This window comes from Ranitomeya variabilis, chromosome 1, assembly GCF_051348905.1.
Source record: "Ranitomeya variabilis isolate aRanVar5 chromosome 1, aRanVar5.hap1, whole genome shotgun sequence".
NCBI classification, from domain to species: Eukaryota; Metazoa; Chordata; class Amphibia; order Anura; family Dendrobatidae; genus Ranitomeya; species Ranitomeya variabilis.
In genome coordinates, this window is record NC_135232.1 from 27330123 (window position 1) to 27346625 (window position 16503).

The 16503-nt window shown below is 45.6% G+C and overlaps 1 protein-coding gene across 1 annotated transcript in view; it reads left to right on the forward strand.

Moving 5' to 3' along the window:
- Positions 1–444: 444 nt before the first annotated feature.
- LIFR (LIF receptor subunit alpha) overlaps positions 445–16503 on the forward strand; it is a 55247-nt gene continuing 39188 nt past the window's right edge. The window contains exon 1 of the mRNA XM_077281511.1: positions 445–583. The gene's annotated coding sequence lies outside the window, so the exon portion shown is untranslated. The remainder of the gene's footprint in view (positions 584–16503) is intronic.

The window sequence follows — 16503 nt, forward strand, 5'->3', positions numbered from 1 at the left end:
TAGGGGGCGGGCTCCGGAGCTGAGTATACCGCATGTATGCTCCTCCTCCGGGCGGTAGAGGGCGGGCTCCGGCGCTGAGTATACCGCATGTATGCTCCTCCTCCGGGCGGTAGGGGGCGGGCTCCGGCGCTGAGTATACCGCATGCATGCTCCTCCTCCGGGCGGTAGAGGGCGGGCTCCGGCGCTGAGTATACCGCATGTATGCTGCTCCTCCGGGCGGTAGGGGGCGGGCTCCGGCGCTGAGTATACCGCATGTATGCTCCTCCTCCGGGCGCTAGGGGGCGGGCTCCGGCACTCTGTACACTGCATGCATGCTCCTCCTCCGGGCGGTAGGGGGCGGGCTCCGGCGCTGAGTATACCGCATGTATGCTGCTGCTGCTCCTCCTCCGGGCGCTAGGGGGCGGGCTCCGGCAGTCTGTATACCGCATGTATGCTCCTCCTCCGGGCGGTAGGGGGCGGGCTGAGGCTGCGCCAGTCCTGGAGACGTCACCCCGGGATCCTGGATGCTCAGTGCACGGAGGCGCCGTGACTCACCCGCTCTCTGCATCCTCGGCGGCCGCGGACAGCACGGGACACCGGCTATGTGAGTCAGTGACTGGGGCAGGGTCGGGGGTCCGGGCTGGAGCAGGCGGAGGCCGGTGCTGGGGGCGCAGAGCTGCAGTGATTGTGTACGGAGGGTGTAGGGCTGTACATGGGACTGCTGCATCACTACGTGGGACTGCTGCATCACTACGTGGGACTGCTGCATCACTACGTGGGACTGCTGCATCACATGGGGAGGACGGCGGTAGTGTTTATTACACACTGGATGGGGGCTGTAGTGTTTATTACACACTGGATGGGGGGCTGTAGTGTTTATTACACACTGGATGGGGGGCTGTAGTGTTTATTACACGCTGGATGGGGGGCTGTAGTGTTTATTACACACTGGATGGGGGGCTGTAGTGTTTATTACACACTGGATGGGGGGCTGTAGTGTTTATTACACACTGGATGGGGGCTGTAGTGTTTATTACACGCTGGATGGGGGGCTGTAGTGTTTATTACACACTGGATGGGGGCTGTAGTGTTTATTACACACTGGATGGGGGGGCTGTAGTGTTTATTACACACTGGATGGGGGGCTGTAGTGTTTATTACACACTGGATGGGGGGCTGTAGTGTTTATTACACACTGGATGGAGGGCTGTAGTGTTTATTACACACTGGATGGGGGGCTGTAGTGTTTATTACACACTGGATGGGGGGCTGTAGTGTTTATTACACACTGGATGGGGGGCTGTAGTGTTTATTACACACTGGATGGGGGGCTGTAGTGTTTATTACACACTGGATGGGGGGCTGTAGTGTTTATTACACACTGGATGGGGGGCTGTAGTGTTTATTACACACTGGATGGGGGCTGTAGTGTTTATTACACACTGGATGGGGGGCTGTAGTGTTTATTACACACTGGATGGGGGGTGCAGTGTTTATTACACACTGTATATGGCGGCATCATATGATGAGAATATTATTGTTACTCTGATAATGTTACTAGTGGCGATGTGCGTCCCCCTGGTGTAGCACAATGACCGGGACCGTTCCTCGGGCTCCTGGGGCCGACCCTGCTCCCTACAGGCTGTGACTCTGTAGCGGGGACGGCCCGTGGCCTCAGGTCTGATTTTGGCAGATTCCATATAGGAGAAGTCCTCAGACTCATCCAGAGCTCCCTGGTGACTGGTCGCTGCCGGAGCTCCGGCTTCACATCTCGCCATTACAGACGTTTTCCTTGGATAATATTGAATTGTGAAGTTCGTTCTCTGCTCCTGGGAAAGCTGGGTGACTCTTCTGTCAGCTGCGCTTCTGTTGCAGCTTTTGCTGCGGTTTTGGTCCATTTCTTGTGCTGGTGCAGATGCGTTCCTTCCCGGCTGCGCGGACGATGTGTACAGACGTTGTTGCCCTTTTCCTGTGGATACGATGATCTGTGTTTATAATTAGAAGGTACAATATTACAGTAAATGTTTCCAGTGAAGGTTTCCTCCATGTGTCGGCGAGGAATGATGGGAGCTGGCGGTGTCTGTGGGTGTAGACGGAGGGGACGGTGAATCATGGCTAAATCCGTGCTGTCCCCCTCCCTATAGATGCTGTATACATGGTGTATACTGCGTGCAGAGACGTGCGCTGCCTGCGATATTCACCCACTTGTATGGATCATTTTGGATTAGGAAAAAAAAAAAATGGCCACGTTGCTGTGATTTTCTTCCGGACCCCAAACAAAACCCACAGACATGTGAACGGCCCCGTAGACTCTGATGGGTATGTGTCGTATCCACGAAAAAGACGGATAGGGCTTGTACGACGTCGCCCAAAACCTTTACGAATAATTTCCACTGCAGTTTTTGATATTTTTTTTTCTTGCCCTAAAGAAGAAAAACAAAAAAACCTGCCGTGTATGTATATATATAATTTTTTTTTAAATTGGCGAAGTTGGTTTTCCAAAGATTTTTGCCTAATTTATCATTTCCAAGTTTTTGAAATCGCAAATGTTCTCCACATCTTCCCCCATCAACCCTGGAGTGCTCTCATGTCCACCGGAATAAATATTGCCCGTACCCCACCTCTGCTATCCTTGCAATGATTTGCTCTTAAAAACAATCTGTCACCAGGATTTTGCTCACCCCACCTGCAAGCAGCATGATCAGGGCAGAGACCCTGATTCCAGCTGATAGTTCCAGCTACTTTTTTGAATTCTTCAGGTTTTTTTGTGCAACATCGAGTTGTGCAAAAATGTTGCAAAGTTTCAAATTTGTTTTACTCTCAAGAAAAGTAGTGAAAACACCTCAATGAATCGATCCCTAATATCTGGGTTTTTTTTTATCTTTGTGCAAAGTTCATAATCCGTGTGCAGCAGCAAAAAAAAAAAAAAAAAAGCAACGAGCCTGAAAGGGAATCTGTTACCTGGAAAAAAAACCAAACCGTTTAACCTGCGGTTATGGGGTTAGTCTGCAGGTTAATAGCATTATTAACCTGCACTTAGTCGACCTCTGCTGGGAGAAAATGAACTTTATTTCCCCCAGTAATGTTTCAGTTATGGGGGCGGCATCAGTCACCGCTCTGTATGGCGGTTGTTATCGTGCCCCCAGCGCCGACTGACACTCGCTCTGCATTGGGGCGACTGTCATCCTGCTGTAGATTGGAGCAATCTTCTCTTATCTTCTGGATCTTCTGCTTCTAGTCTTGTGAAATTTCATGTTGTGTTACTGGCAAAGTGGATACAATGTATGGAGTACAGACGATGCTTTGTGACTCCAGACTGATACATTGTAACAACCCAGCAGAGAGATCTGTGCAGCAGCTGCTGATGTTTAGCTCACAGAGCATTGTCTGCACTGGATACATTGTATCCACTTCTCATTGCATCTATTTTCCCGTAAGTATTATACGATTATATGAAAGCTCTGACGCAGGTGAAGAAATGGTTGTAGTTGTAATGTAATACATTTTTGCGGTTCTGGAATTTTTTTTTTTTTTAAATATATATCTCGGGTCAACAAACTGATTGCTCCATGTTAGAAAATTGACATGCAAATCATCCGTTTTCTCCGGGCCGATGTATTTGTTATTCTTTTCATCCTGCACCGGAGTTCTATGTTCTGGATTCTAGTATATAAAATGAATCTGGAAGGAATGTACACAGTGACATCTTCATACAAACGTTCCTGATTGTGGATTAACACAATCTTCTCTTATCTCTGCTGAGTCTTCTGCTTCTAGTCTTGTGAAATTCCATGTTTTATTGCAATTCTGGGCTGAAAATAAATATTGGACTATTAGAAAATAAATTATTAGGCCATGTTCTCACTTGTAGAAATGCTTTTTATTCTGCAGGCGACTGCACAAAATATGCAATAGCAATCTGCTGTGATTAATGCATTTTTTATGTTTATAATAATAATAATAGTAATAATATTTAATAACGAGTCTCTCCCTTTTTGGCGCAGACGTGACTGTTTTTTATGTAATTTTTTAACCTACATAAATGCTTTGACTTTGTACTAAAGATACATTAAAAAATTGTATTTTTTTCCTATTAAAGGGGAAAAAATGCGCTAACTAAAAACACACTTTTTTCCTCAGCATCTTTAACCCCACAGTGGATATAAATACTCAGGAAATCACATACTTATTCTGCCGAAAAAAACACAGCAGTTGACAATTCTATGGTATAGTATGTCCCGAGTATGTACCCACCGAGCTTATGTTCTGTGGGCGTCCAGTATTGATGACCTCCGTGGATATCATTGCAAAGTGTGAAACCCCTTGGTGCTGCGATAACACATTGGTTCCCCCCGACCGTGCCGCTGGGATCTGGTGGGCGCTTGCACCATCCATCGTGTTATATAAATTGACTGCGGCATTTACATAGTTATACTGCTGCCATTATAGGCAGATGCCGCCCCTGAGCCTGTCCCATACATGCACACGCTGACCTTGCAGTATGTGTACGGGGTTAATAGGATGACAATCTGCAGAGATCTTTTAGCAAAGAAAACTGAATTTTTAATTATTTTTTTAACAGACTTTTTTGTTTTTGTATATTGTCTGCTCTTTTACAGTTATTTTATTTATTGTACCTTTGCAGCTGCCTTTACTATTGTTTCCTGCAGATGTCCAGAGTATTTGCCTTGTAATCTGGATGATGTCCTGGTATAATGTTATTTTCCAGCTTTTGACCTTCTATATGGAGATAACAGAACAGAGTGTGAAGGGACAGAACTAAAACATTCAGGTCTCCTGAGAAGGTCCTAGAAGGTTGATACTTCTAAGAACGCGAGGGCGCTGCCTCCGGCTGGTGAAGGGGTAGAACATTACATTACGGCAGAAGCGTGGAAAGCGTTCTAATTCTACCCTCTAATATTGCTTTTCCGTTGTTTCGAAAATATGCTTTCATTCTGTCAGCGAATGACAACTTCAGAGACAGTAACCTGTACATCACTAATCCTGCTCTCAGCTGATACAATGTATCCAGTGCAGACAATGCTCTGTGAGTGAAACATCCTGAACTCCACACTGATACATTGTAACAAACCAGCGGAGAGATCTGTGCTGCTGCTGCTGATGTTCTCTGTATCTAAATCCCAATTAGAGATGCTTCTCACAGATGAGACTTTATCACAATGTATCCAGTGCAGACAATGCTCTGTGACTCCAGACTGATACAATGTATCCAGTGCAGACAATGCTCTGTGACTCCAGACTGATACAATGTATCCAGTGCAGACAATGCTCTGTGACTCCAGACTGATACAATGTATCCAGTGCAGACAATGCTCTGTGACTCCAGACTGATACAATGTATCCAGTGCAGACAATGCTCTGTGACTCCAGACTGATACAATGTATCCAGTGCAGACAATGCTCTGTGACTCCAGACTGATACAATGTATCCAGTGCAGACAATGCTCTGTGACTCCAGACTGATACAATGTATCCAGTGCAGACAATGCTCTGTGACTCCAGACTGATACAATGTATCCAGTGCAGACAATGCTCTGTGAGCTAAACTCATCAGTGGCAGCTACAGAGATCTCTCTGCTGGCTTGTTACAGTGTATCATTCCAGGATGTTTAAGAATAGACGTGCAATGGTTAATACCATACGCACATGATTTATGTGAACTAGTATATATTGCTGCGAGGCGACTGTATAATAAATCTGTATAAATCTGTAACGTTCTTTACTTATTGACTAATCCTTTCCCGGTAATGATTGCAGTCACTAATTAACCAGTGCGCGGCGGGTGTAGGCCGGTGGCCCCTCTGTTTAGTCTCCAGCAGTAATCGGTCGTTTTTTAATAAGTTCCTCAATGTCTTTTATTATGACTTTTTATTGCTTTTTATGGATTGTGCTAAATGGCTTCTAAAAGATTTAAAAAAAAAAAAAAAAAAAAAAAAAAAAGCAAAACTTTTTCTCTCTCCCTAATGGCGCCGTCGTTATCTAATGGCTGTGTGTGTTATTGCACTGTAGCATTTTTTTCTGCTGCTTTTTAATTGTGAAGTATGAGGGCAGCGACAGACGGCCGTATAACTCGGACGAGGATCACAATGCTCGGACTGGCCGGCGGTAGAGCAATCCAGCTGTCACAATGGGGTCGGGAGTCCGTGCATTGTGCTGTGATCCTCACCCGCCGTCTCACTCTGCCCTTATGGTGCAAAAAAAAAGGGATCTTCTCTGATTTGATTGTTGTTTTTTTTTTTTGTCTTTTATGAAGTCACATGCTAGCAATTAAAAAGAAAAACAGTGTTTGCGCTTGGTAATAATATGGCCTTAAGGGGGCGCTGTCTGTGCACAGCTGATGGCGCCTCCCCTGGATCTGCGGCTCTCGGTGTGGTTAGTGGTCAGGTTTTCCCTCTTCCTGTTGGTATTGCGCCTCTGCCGGCCGCAGCCTTGGCACCAGTCTGGTTTTGCATTCTTGTAGCCTCGGTGGCTGTTTACGGATTCCTTTCTCAGCCCCGTTACACCGCCCTCCTCTTCTTCTGGCACTGGGTAGATTAAGGTTTTGTTCACACGTTGCATTTTTTGCTGCGCTTTTTTTTTCCCCCACAGGCAAAACCTGTTCTAGGGACACAAAAGAACATGCTTAAAAAAAAAAAACCAGGTTTTGTTGCATTTTTGCTGTGTTTTAGCATTTCCCCATTGTTTCTTACAAATGAAAAAACACCGAAAGAAGTTTTTTTGTTTTTTTTTTATATAGCGCTAACATATTCCGCAGCGCTTTACAGTTTGCACACATTATCATCACTGTCCCCAATGGGGCTCACAATCTAAATTCCCTATCAGTATGTCTTTGGAATGTGGGAGGAAACCCACGCAAACACGGAGAGAACATACAGTTTAATTGCACCGATATTTACCTGATTTGTTACTTTTTTAGAATAAAATAATTATTGGACGCTGCCGTGCGATTGCACTGAGCTCAAGTTCATGTTCCTGTTTACAGTGACTCCTATTAATTGCTCAAATGTGTCTAAAATGGAAAATTAAAGGCACCTTGTCAGTGGCCTTAAAGGGAACTTCTCCTTAGATTCGTGCTGTCTGAACAGTCTCTGGGAACGGTCCCCGATCAACTTTGTCAAACTATTTTCTTTGAATTGCCGCAGATTTTGGCAACAGAGTGAAGTTGTAGGAAATGTTCACACGTTGTGTTTTTGCTGTTTTTTTTATGGCAGTAAAGAAGCTGCTTACAAAAAAGCAGAACTTGCTGAGTTTGTATGGCTTTTTTTTGTTGCGTTTTTGTTGTCTCTTGTGCATGTTGATAAAGTTTAGTGCCCTCAAAAAAAAATAAATCATGATTTAGCTTCCTTATGTTTTTGCACTAAAAAGGCAGCAAAAAAACCTGCATTTTTTTTTTTTTGCACTTTCCCATTGCTTGCGATGGCTGAAAAAAAAGCTACAAATACGCAGGAAAAAAACGTTGAAATAAGTGACATGCTGCAGTTTTCCAAATCGGTCAGGGAAAAAAAAAAACTATGCATGAGATTTCGGATATCCCATAGACTTTGCTGGAACTGTAAAATGCAGCTTTAAAATTTGCATTAAAAAAAAGCAGCAAAAATGTGGAGCGTGACAAGCCAGGCCTGGCATGTAAGGAGACTTGTAAGACATTATGTTGCCAGCTCTTCGGCTGCGTGTATCTGTCCTGTTAGGAGCTAGTGACTCGGCTCTCTCTGCGTGACCCGGCTCTCTCTGCGTGACCCGGCTCTCTCTGCGTGACCCGGCTCTCTCTGCGTGACCCGGCTCTCTCTGCGTGACCCGGCTCTCTCTGCGTGACCCGGCTCGCTCTGCGTGACCCGGCTCGCTCTGCGTGACCCGGCTCGCTCTGCGGTCAGCACTGGATTATCGCTGCTGTATCTGCTGAGTGTTCCAAACATTTTATTTCGAATCCTCCGTGGGCGTCCATTGTAGGGTATCCGTGTGCGGCTGCACCATCCAGACCCATGCTGAAGGCTTAATGTGATGGCTGGGAGGTAAATACGGCACCCGGGGGCCTCAGGTGGGCCCCTATGACGGCCATATCTAGTTGCCCATTAGGAATACATGTAAGAAATAAAGTTGAATTCTTCTGGGTTCTAACATTTTTACTTGTTACATTGTAACTTTTTTACTTGCAATGCACAAGAAAAGCGAACAGCCTAGATGCGTACGGAGAAGTTTATTCGAACCTTTGGAGTTTATTTCTTGAACTTTTACATGCATAACTTCTGTCCATGAGGAACATTTGATAGTGACAAGCCCGAGAGTCCGAACACATGGAGGGTGCGAGAGACGACCCCGTGGCTAAATATAGTCCCGATGAAAGCCAGGGATGAGCCCGACACTCTGCGTCATTCATCACGGAGATTCTGTGTCAGGGCCTCAATACCGACCGGATCAGTCTGAGATCATTATATTGATATCATTGCATCCCTTATTTTCCGGGACAAGGAGGGAAATTGCCCATTGGGTCCGAATCCCCAGTCTGGACGGTAATGATTGGGTCTCCAAGGTTTTCCCTCTTGTTTCATCCTGTGGGGTATTTCAGTTTCTATCCTTGCTGTGCACAATCCACACCCTCCATGGCGGGCAATCTGCAGATTTTTCTGAGATTAACCCCTCTTCTGGTCCGTATACAAATCATAATTTCATCTATCCAAGGTAGGAAAAAATGGACAAAAAATGTAAATTTGCACAATACCGCAATGTTTACTGTTTCGCAAGATGAAGCTTTTTCAGGAGTTTTTTTCCCCCCTTTTCTCTCCAGACTTTTGATCACCTCATGCAACCCCAGTCCATGGTTCAGGTCAATGCTCTCTAGCGGAGCATTGACCCCAGGGGGTTAATGAGATTTGTGCAGCTCCTGCCCATGGCCGGCAGGCACTGACCTGGTTCGGGGGTTGTGCAAAACAATCCGCTGCTCTCTATATGGGACAGTGGCTAGTTTGGAGAAGTTTCTTTCAGGATCCTCTACAAAGAAGTGACATCCACTTTTTCTTTTTTTTTTAGGCCAGAAGTATTTTTTTTTAAAACCTCTACAGAAACAATAAAAAAAAAAACCTCTTACAAACAATGAAGTGGATTTCCCATAGAAATCAATGGGGAGAGTTTTCCAAGTAGTTTTGAAGCTCAGCCTTCTTTGTGCATTGTTTTTGTCTTGCATATTAGTTCCCAGCCCACTGTTTCTTTGTAGACTACAGTGTGTTTTGCTTTATAGCTGCTTTTTTTTGTTTTGTTTTTTTTTTCCTTCCTCTGGCGTGTTTCCACTACAGGTCTTTACGCTACTTTAAATATATACCCCCCCCCCCCCCAAAAAAAAAAAATCAATGTAACCAAAGAGAAATAAATCACTAAAATCAGCAAAATGCTCCTGAATTTTTTTCTCTAAGCTTTCAAAATCCCAGAAAAAAAATTAATCCTAGCTCCATAAATAATTAGTGTGACCTATAGAATAGTGTTATACAGATGACGACAAGATTGTAGCTAGTTTAAAAATAATAATAATTAATTGGATGAAACTAAAGTTCCAATAATAATCCTCCAATATTCGGACGCTGCCTCCGGTCTGAGCTACTTCTTGCTGCATCATAAACCTCCTACTCCTCAGTCTGCAATGGAGATCTTGCAAGGCAAATGACGCCCCTTTAACCAGGCTTCTACTCCGAAGCAAGAGATGAGGGATCCCGGTATTTCTAGCTGATGACTACAAGATATATATTTATTATATATTTTTAACTATTGCTATATTTCCTTTGTATACATAAATGCTTTCAATTTCTGCTGCTTGCCCTTGGTAACCTGACAACATTCTATCCTCTTCTCTCTGCTGGTTGCCCTTGGTAACCGACAACATTCTATCCTCTTCTCTCTGCTGGTTGCCCTTGGTAACCGACAACATTCTATCCTCTTCTCTCTGCTGGTTGCCCTTGGTAACCGACAACATTCTATCCTCTTCTCTCTGCTGGTTGCCCTTGGTAATGGACAACATTCTATCTTCTCTCTGCTGGTTGCCCTTGGTAACCGACAACATTCTATCCTCTTCTCTCTGCTGGTTGCCCTTGGTAATGGACAACATTCTATCTTCTCTCTGCTGGTTGCCCTTGGTAACCAACAACATTCTATCCTCTTCTCTCTGCTGGTTGCCCTTGGTAACCAACAACATTCTATCCTCTTCTCTCTGCCGGTTGCCCTTGGTAATGGACAACATTCTATCCTCTTCTCTCTGCTGGTTGCCCTTGGTAACCGACAACATTCTATCCTCTTCTCTCTGCTGGTTGCCCTTGGTAACCGACAACATTCTAGCCTCTTCTCTCTGCTGGTTGCCCTTGGTAACCGACAACATTCTATCCTCTTCTCTCTGCTGGTTGCCCTTGGTAATGGACAACATTCTATCTTCTCTCTGCTGGTTGCCCTTGGTAACCGACAACATTCTATCCTCTTCTCTCTGCTCGTTGCTCTTGGTAACCGACAACATTCTATCCTTTTCTCTCTGCTGGTTGCCCTTGGTAACCGACAACATTCTATCCTCTTCTCTCTGCTGGTTGCCCTTGGTAATGGACAACATTCTATCCTCTTCTCTCTGCTCGTTGCTCTTGGTAACCGACAACATTCTATCCTCTTCTCTCTGCTGGTTGCCCTTGGTAATGGACAACATTCTATCCTCTTCTTGTTGCTCTTGGTAACAAACATTGTATCTTATATCCGCTGGTTGCTCTTGGTAACAGAAAACATTGTACAATCTTCCCTCTGCTGGTTACTCTCCGTCATGTTGTACCTGTAAAATATGACATTAAATAATATAAACCCCTTCAGGGTAATTTTCTTTTACTAAAATACTTATGTGTTAGACTGCAATTTTATATTAATTGGCTTTCATTACAAATTGTGTGTGCTGGCTGCAGATTGAGTTTACGGAGATTCCGTCAGCGAGCTTGTTCTGGTGGAAGAGTTTATAACTGGTTTCACTCTTTTTCAGCTGATTTAAGATCCTCCAGAAAGTTGAACTGAACTTGGTGGATACAAATAGGCAGAGATGAAAGGAAGATCAGTTTTATCATCTTTGTCCCATCAGAATGCGCTCACTCACAGATTCTCAGTTGACTCATTCTACAGTTGCAATATGTAGTAGAAGGCAAACGATGCAAATATTGTAATGAAACCCAATTGCAAAAATTAATTTTAATCCAAAATACATTTATTTAAATGAGAACTGCGTCTGTAAGATGATCAGTGATGAAAGTGATAGGATTAGCTACACACATTAGTGGATGCTGATGCTTGGGCATCCTAATATATTTGTGAGACCATAGCTACACGTTAACTGGTGTTTTCGGCAGGATCTGCTGGTAATTTAACTTTTACCGATACCGCAGCCTCAAGGGCAAATGTACCGGACAGGTTGGATTTCATCTGTTTTTTTTCCCTCCTCCCAAGATGAGCGGCATCAATGGTGTCTGGCAGCCACTTATCTTCCTCCGCTATGTGATGCAGCCGGTCATGGCGATCTGGCATGAGTCGGTGAAAGGCTTGTCTTTAAGGGGTTAATAACCAGCAGGAGCAGAAATGGTGCGACTGCCCCAGTCCTCCGGAACAAGGATGCCCATTGTAAGCGGAGGAAGCTCATGTCGTCCCTTCTGATCAATGGGTGTTCTGTCCGGTTTGGGCGATACTGCTCTTTTTATGGTGGTAGATAGCCCCCCATAACTATCCTGTGTTTTCTGGGGGGAAGTTTCCAGGAATGTTATTTATTTATTTATTTATTTTTTTAAACTGTCGCCCCTTAATATTGCAAGATCCTTTTTATCGTGTGTGTTTTGGGGCAAAATCTTTGGGATTCCCATTGAGAACTTAAGACAACCTTGTCCCAATGCTATTACAGCACAGGCGCTAAAGGGTTAAAAAAAAACAAAAAAAAACCCCGCTGTGTGTGAACTCCGCTGCATTGCAAAACTGAGGTCTGTTGCATTTGATTGTTCCGCTCATTAGTTGCTTCCCTTTTTGGCTTATGTATCATCAGATGTCCGCAGCACGCCTGCATTTTTTTTTTTTTTAGATTCTGCATTATGGCTACACGACCCTGACCCACCCCTGCAATTCAAGTGGATGCAACTCCACTTACCATAAGGATCTATGGTGAACTAGGGTCAGTCCATTCTAACCGCAGGGGGTTCCATATTTTACTACACCCCCCCCCCCCCAGAGGCTTTAATCTCCCCAGTCCTGGGCGTTCTATCAGTGACCCAATTTCTTTTGTCTCCCATTAACAAATACTCGACCATTCATACCTTGCACAAAGGCCACAGTTGAGGAGGAGCAGTAAATCTGCTTTTTGTATTAAAGACAAACAAGCTGAGAATAAATTCTGCTAATAAATAATGCAAATAGAGACGAAGGCACAACACTGATCGCTCCACGTACGCAGCGGCGCCCAGCAAGCGGATCATTACATGTTATATCCCCGCATTACTGGGCTCGTCAGCAGCTCAAGTGATCAGGGATCCCCAGCGATCAGCTAGTGTTCTGCAAAGGGATCCCCAGCGATCAGCTAGTGTAATTAATTGCCTTCCATGAACTGAAAACCCACCTCTGATATGCGGTTTCTCGGGTAAGATGGAAGACACAGGCTCGGGCTCCTGCTTGCTCTGTGGATTAGGGTGGGGTTGCAACTTAGGCCCAACCCCTGCTTGCTGTGTAGGGGGAGGGGCGCTGAAGTCGGCCCATCCCCTGCTTGCCGCTGGGGAGGGGCACTGGCCTGGCCCCTGCTTGCCGCTGGGGAGGGGCACTGGCCTGGCCCCTGCTTGCCGCTGGGGAGGGGCACTGGCCTGGCCCCTGCTTGCCGCTGGGGAGGGGCACTGGCCTGGCCCCTGCTTGCCGCTGGGGAGGGGCACTGGCCTGGCCCCTGCTTGCCGCTGGGGAGGGGCACTGGCCTGGCCCCTGCTTGCCGCTGGGGAGGGGCACTGGCCTGGCCCCTGCTTGCCGCTGGGGAGGGGCACTGGCCTGGCCCCTGCTTGCCGCTGGGGAGGGGCACTGGCCTGGCCCCTGCTTGCCGCTGGGGAGGGGCACTGGCCTGGCCCCTGCTTGGCGTGCGGAGGCGCTGGCCCCTGCTTGGCGTGCGGAGGCGCTGGCCCCTGCTTGGCGTGCGGAGGCGCTGGCCCCTGCTTGGCGTGCGGAGGCGCTGGCGGTCTCCGATCTTGGCGTGGATCTGATTCCGGATAGTAGGAGTTGTATATGGAGTCTTCACTCCCGTAGAGCGAGCCGCTGGTCGGGTTAATGTTATGGTCCGTCTCGTCCTGTGTATTAGGGTAATTCTGTGTATATCACACTTTCCCAGCAATAAGCCGAATAATTGGTCAGGCGGCTTCTCCTGAGTGCTGAGTTTTCTAATAGATCCCAGATGGGCGGAGGTGGCCGCTGCGGCTGCTGGACGGCCACTTATCTCCTCCACAGATCTCTATTGTCGCAGTCTGGAATCTTTTGGACTAATATTTAACTTGTGTTTTTAGACATTTGCCCAATCTTTTATTGCTCATTTGAAGTGTTTTGTTTAGTTTAATATTTGATCTGGATCCCTCAGGAGTTTTTGCTTTCCCAGTGTTGCTTGCACCATAGCGGGGGCGGTGTTTCTACCTGTTTTTTTTTATTGAGGCATGCATGAAATCTGGATCCATATACAAACCTAGTCACCAACATCTGAGTCTCAAATCATTGGACATTTAATGGGAATTATCCAGTTACTACAAAAAAAGTCTCTGCTCTCTAGTGCCACTACAGGTTGAGTGTGGTATTGCAGCTTGGTAACATTGGTTTCCAGGGAGCTGAGCTGCAGTACCAGACACATCCTATGTTAAGATGTGGGGCTGTTTCTGGAGGAAATCGGAGATATATATTTTAGCCAACTTTAATTTTTACCATGGAATGTAGACAGATATGAATGATTATTGCATTGCTGGAAACATGATGGTTTTTCTGTAGTTTTGGTTGGTCAAATTATAAACTTGTGGTTTTAATATTTTTTAATATTAAAGTCAGATTTTATAATGAGTAAAACGGAGCTAAAGGGGTCATGTAACCTGCCAGGGCCATTTTTTTTCCATTCTGATCCCTCAAATGCACATTTCCAGTCTGCTTTGAACACCACAGAAAATGGCAACTACTGCTGCACACTGGACCTTACAGCAGAAGTTGGGAGATGCAGCTTCAGCCAATGGCTGTACAGCTGGGAGTCTGGAAAGTGCAGCTTCAGCCAATGGCCGTAGAGCAGGGAGCCTGGGAGGCGCAGCTTCAGCCAATGGCCCTAGAGCAGGGAGTCTGGGAGGTGCAGCTTCAGCCAATGGCCGTACAGCAAGGAGTCTGGGAGGTGCAGCTTCAGCCAATAACTGTACAGCAGGGAGTCTGGGAGATGCAGCTTCAGCCAATGGCCATAGATCAGGGAGTCAGGGAGGCGCAGCTTCAGCCAATGGCCGTAGAGCAGGGAGTCTGGGAGGTGCAGCTTCAGCCAATGGCTAAAGAGCAGGAAGTGATGTCGGAAGTGGTTCTCTTTTAAAGGGAACCTGTCAGCAGGATTGTGCTCAGTAACTACAGACAGTGTCAGGTCGGAGCTGTTATACTGATTACAATGATACCTGGTGATGAAATCCGTCTTGTGGTTGTTGTTTACACTTTATTTGCAGTTTTGAGTTAATGATATTCTCGTGCTCCGGGGCGGGCTGTGGGGGGTCCTCATATGGTGCTCTGATTAGCTAGTCACAATTCAGACTGCTGACAGGTCACTGGTCCCTCACTGACCGCCCCCAATTTACATAATGAATATATGTACCTCCTATGAGGTTCACCATTATTGGAGAAGATGATTATTCTGTCCATGACCTGTGAATAAAATTGAGCCGACCCCGTCACGTGAACCGATTGATTCTGGGTCAAGAGTTTAACATTCTCTTTTATTTCAGCATAAAGTTCTCCAAAGAGCTGGAATAACAACTGAGACTTTTCTATTTCAAGAACTTTTGGAACTTTTTGTTAAACAATAGTTTTAAAAAGTACTAAAACAATAGAACAGCGCTCTTATCGCGCCCATGTATGGCTGGCGGTGACTATTATAAACATTTAATGGCCAACATTTTTCTTTTTCTTAGGGTATCGTCACACAGTGCCATTTTCATCGCTACGACGGCACGATTCGTGACGTTCTAGCGATATCGTTACGATATCGTTGTGTCTGACACGCTACTGCGATCCGGATCCCCGCTGAGAATCGTACGTCGTAGCAGATCGTTTGAAACTTTCTTTCGTCGTCTAGTGTCCCGCTGTGGCGGCATGATTGCATCGTGTGACACAGGTTGTATACGATGTGCGCACAGTAACCAACGGCTTCTACATCGCAAATACGTCATGAAATGATCGCTCCAGCGCCGTGTATTGCAACGTGTGACCGCAGTATACGACGCTGGAGCGATAATTATACGACGCTGCAACGTCACGGATCGTGCCGTCGTAGCGATGAAAATGGCACTGTGTGACGGTACCCTTATGAATTATGCTTATAGAAATAATGACAGAAATCGGAGTAAAGCTCTGATGTTAAAAGCATTGGAAAAAGTTTTTTTTTGAGCTTTTTCTGAGCAGAAACTGAAAAAAATGACACTTTGAAGAAGATTTGTAAAGTTTCTGCTCCGTTTTTGCAGATTGTTAGAGAATCCGTAGCTCAAATTTGCGCAAAATTTTAAAGCCGGAATCGTATTATGGTGAAAATTTACAAACTATTATTCTCCACCCTGCAAAAAGTCCAACTAAAAAAATAACTAAGTGGCCGAGCAGATCTCCGCTCCTCCCAGGGCAGCTGGGTGGGTGAGAACTTCTTGGCCGGGTTACAGTCCTGATTTCCGCGGTCGCTCGTCATCCTCTTCCTATAATGAATGTCCCTGGAGGCTTTTCTCTCCAGCAGATGTCATCGCTGCAGTTTCTCCCTTGGATTAGTGGCCGTCCCAGCTCTGCCAGTTACATAAGGTTGATATTTCCAGCCGGTAATGACAGCGTCCATGTTCGCTCCGGGAAGGTCTCTCCTTCCTGAACACTCGCTCCGACGGAAAAAAACAAACTTCCCTACCCTCCTGCAGGAAAAAACTAATGTTACAAGGCTTCACTCCTTTTTTTTTTTGAACAAGTCACCGAAATGTATCAGATGCTACGTTAATGATTAGTTTTTGCAGGTTTAGGGGGTAAAAACTAAGTAAAAATTCACATTTATTTTTTTGCAACAGTCTGTGATGTTCCACAAAGGAGCCTGAATCGTCCCATAAGTCCAACATATAGTAACGGCCAAAAGTGTTGGCACCTTTAATTGTTCCAGAAAATCAAGTATTTCTTAGGATTGAAAACTTCTTGAGGTTGTTGATACTGTTCAACAATTTTGGTTCTCAAGTCATCAGACTTGCTCATGCTTAATGTGACACACACAAATGTGAGGATCGAGTCAACTTCTCCCCTTTTTCT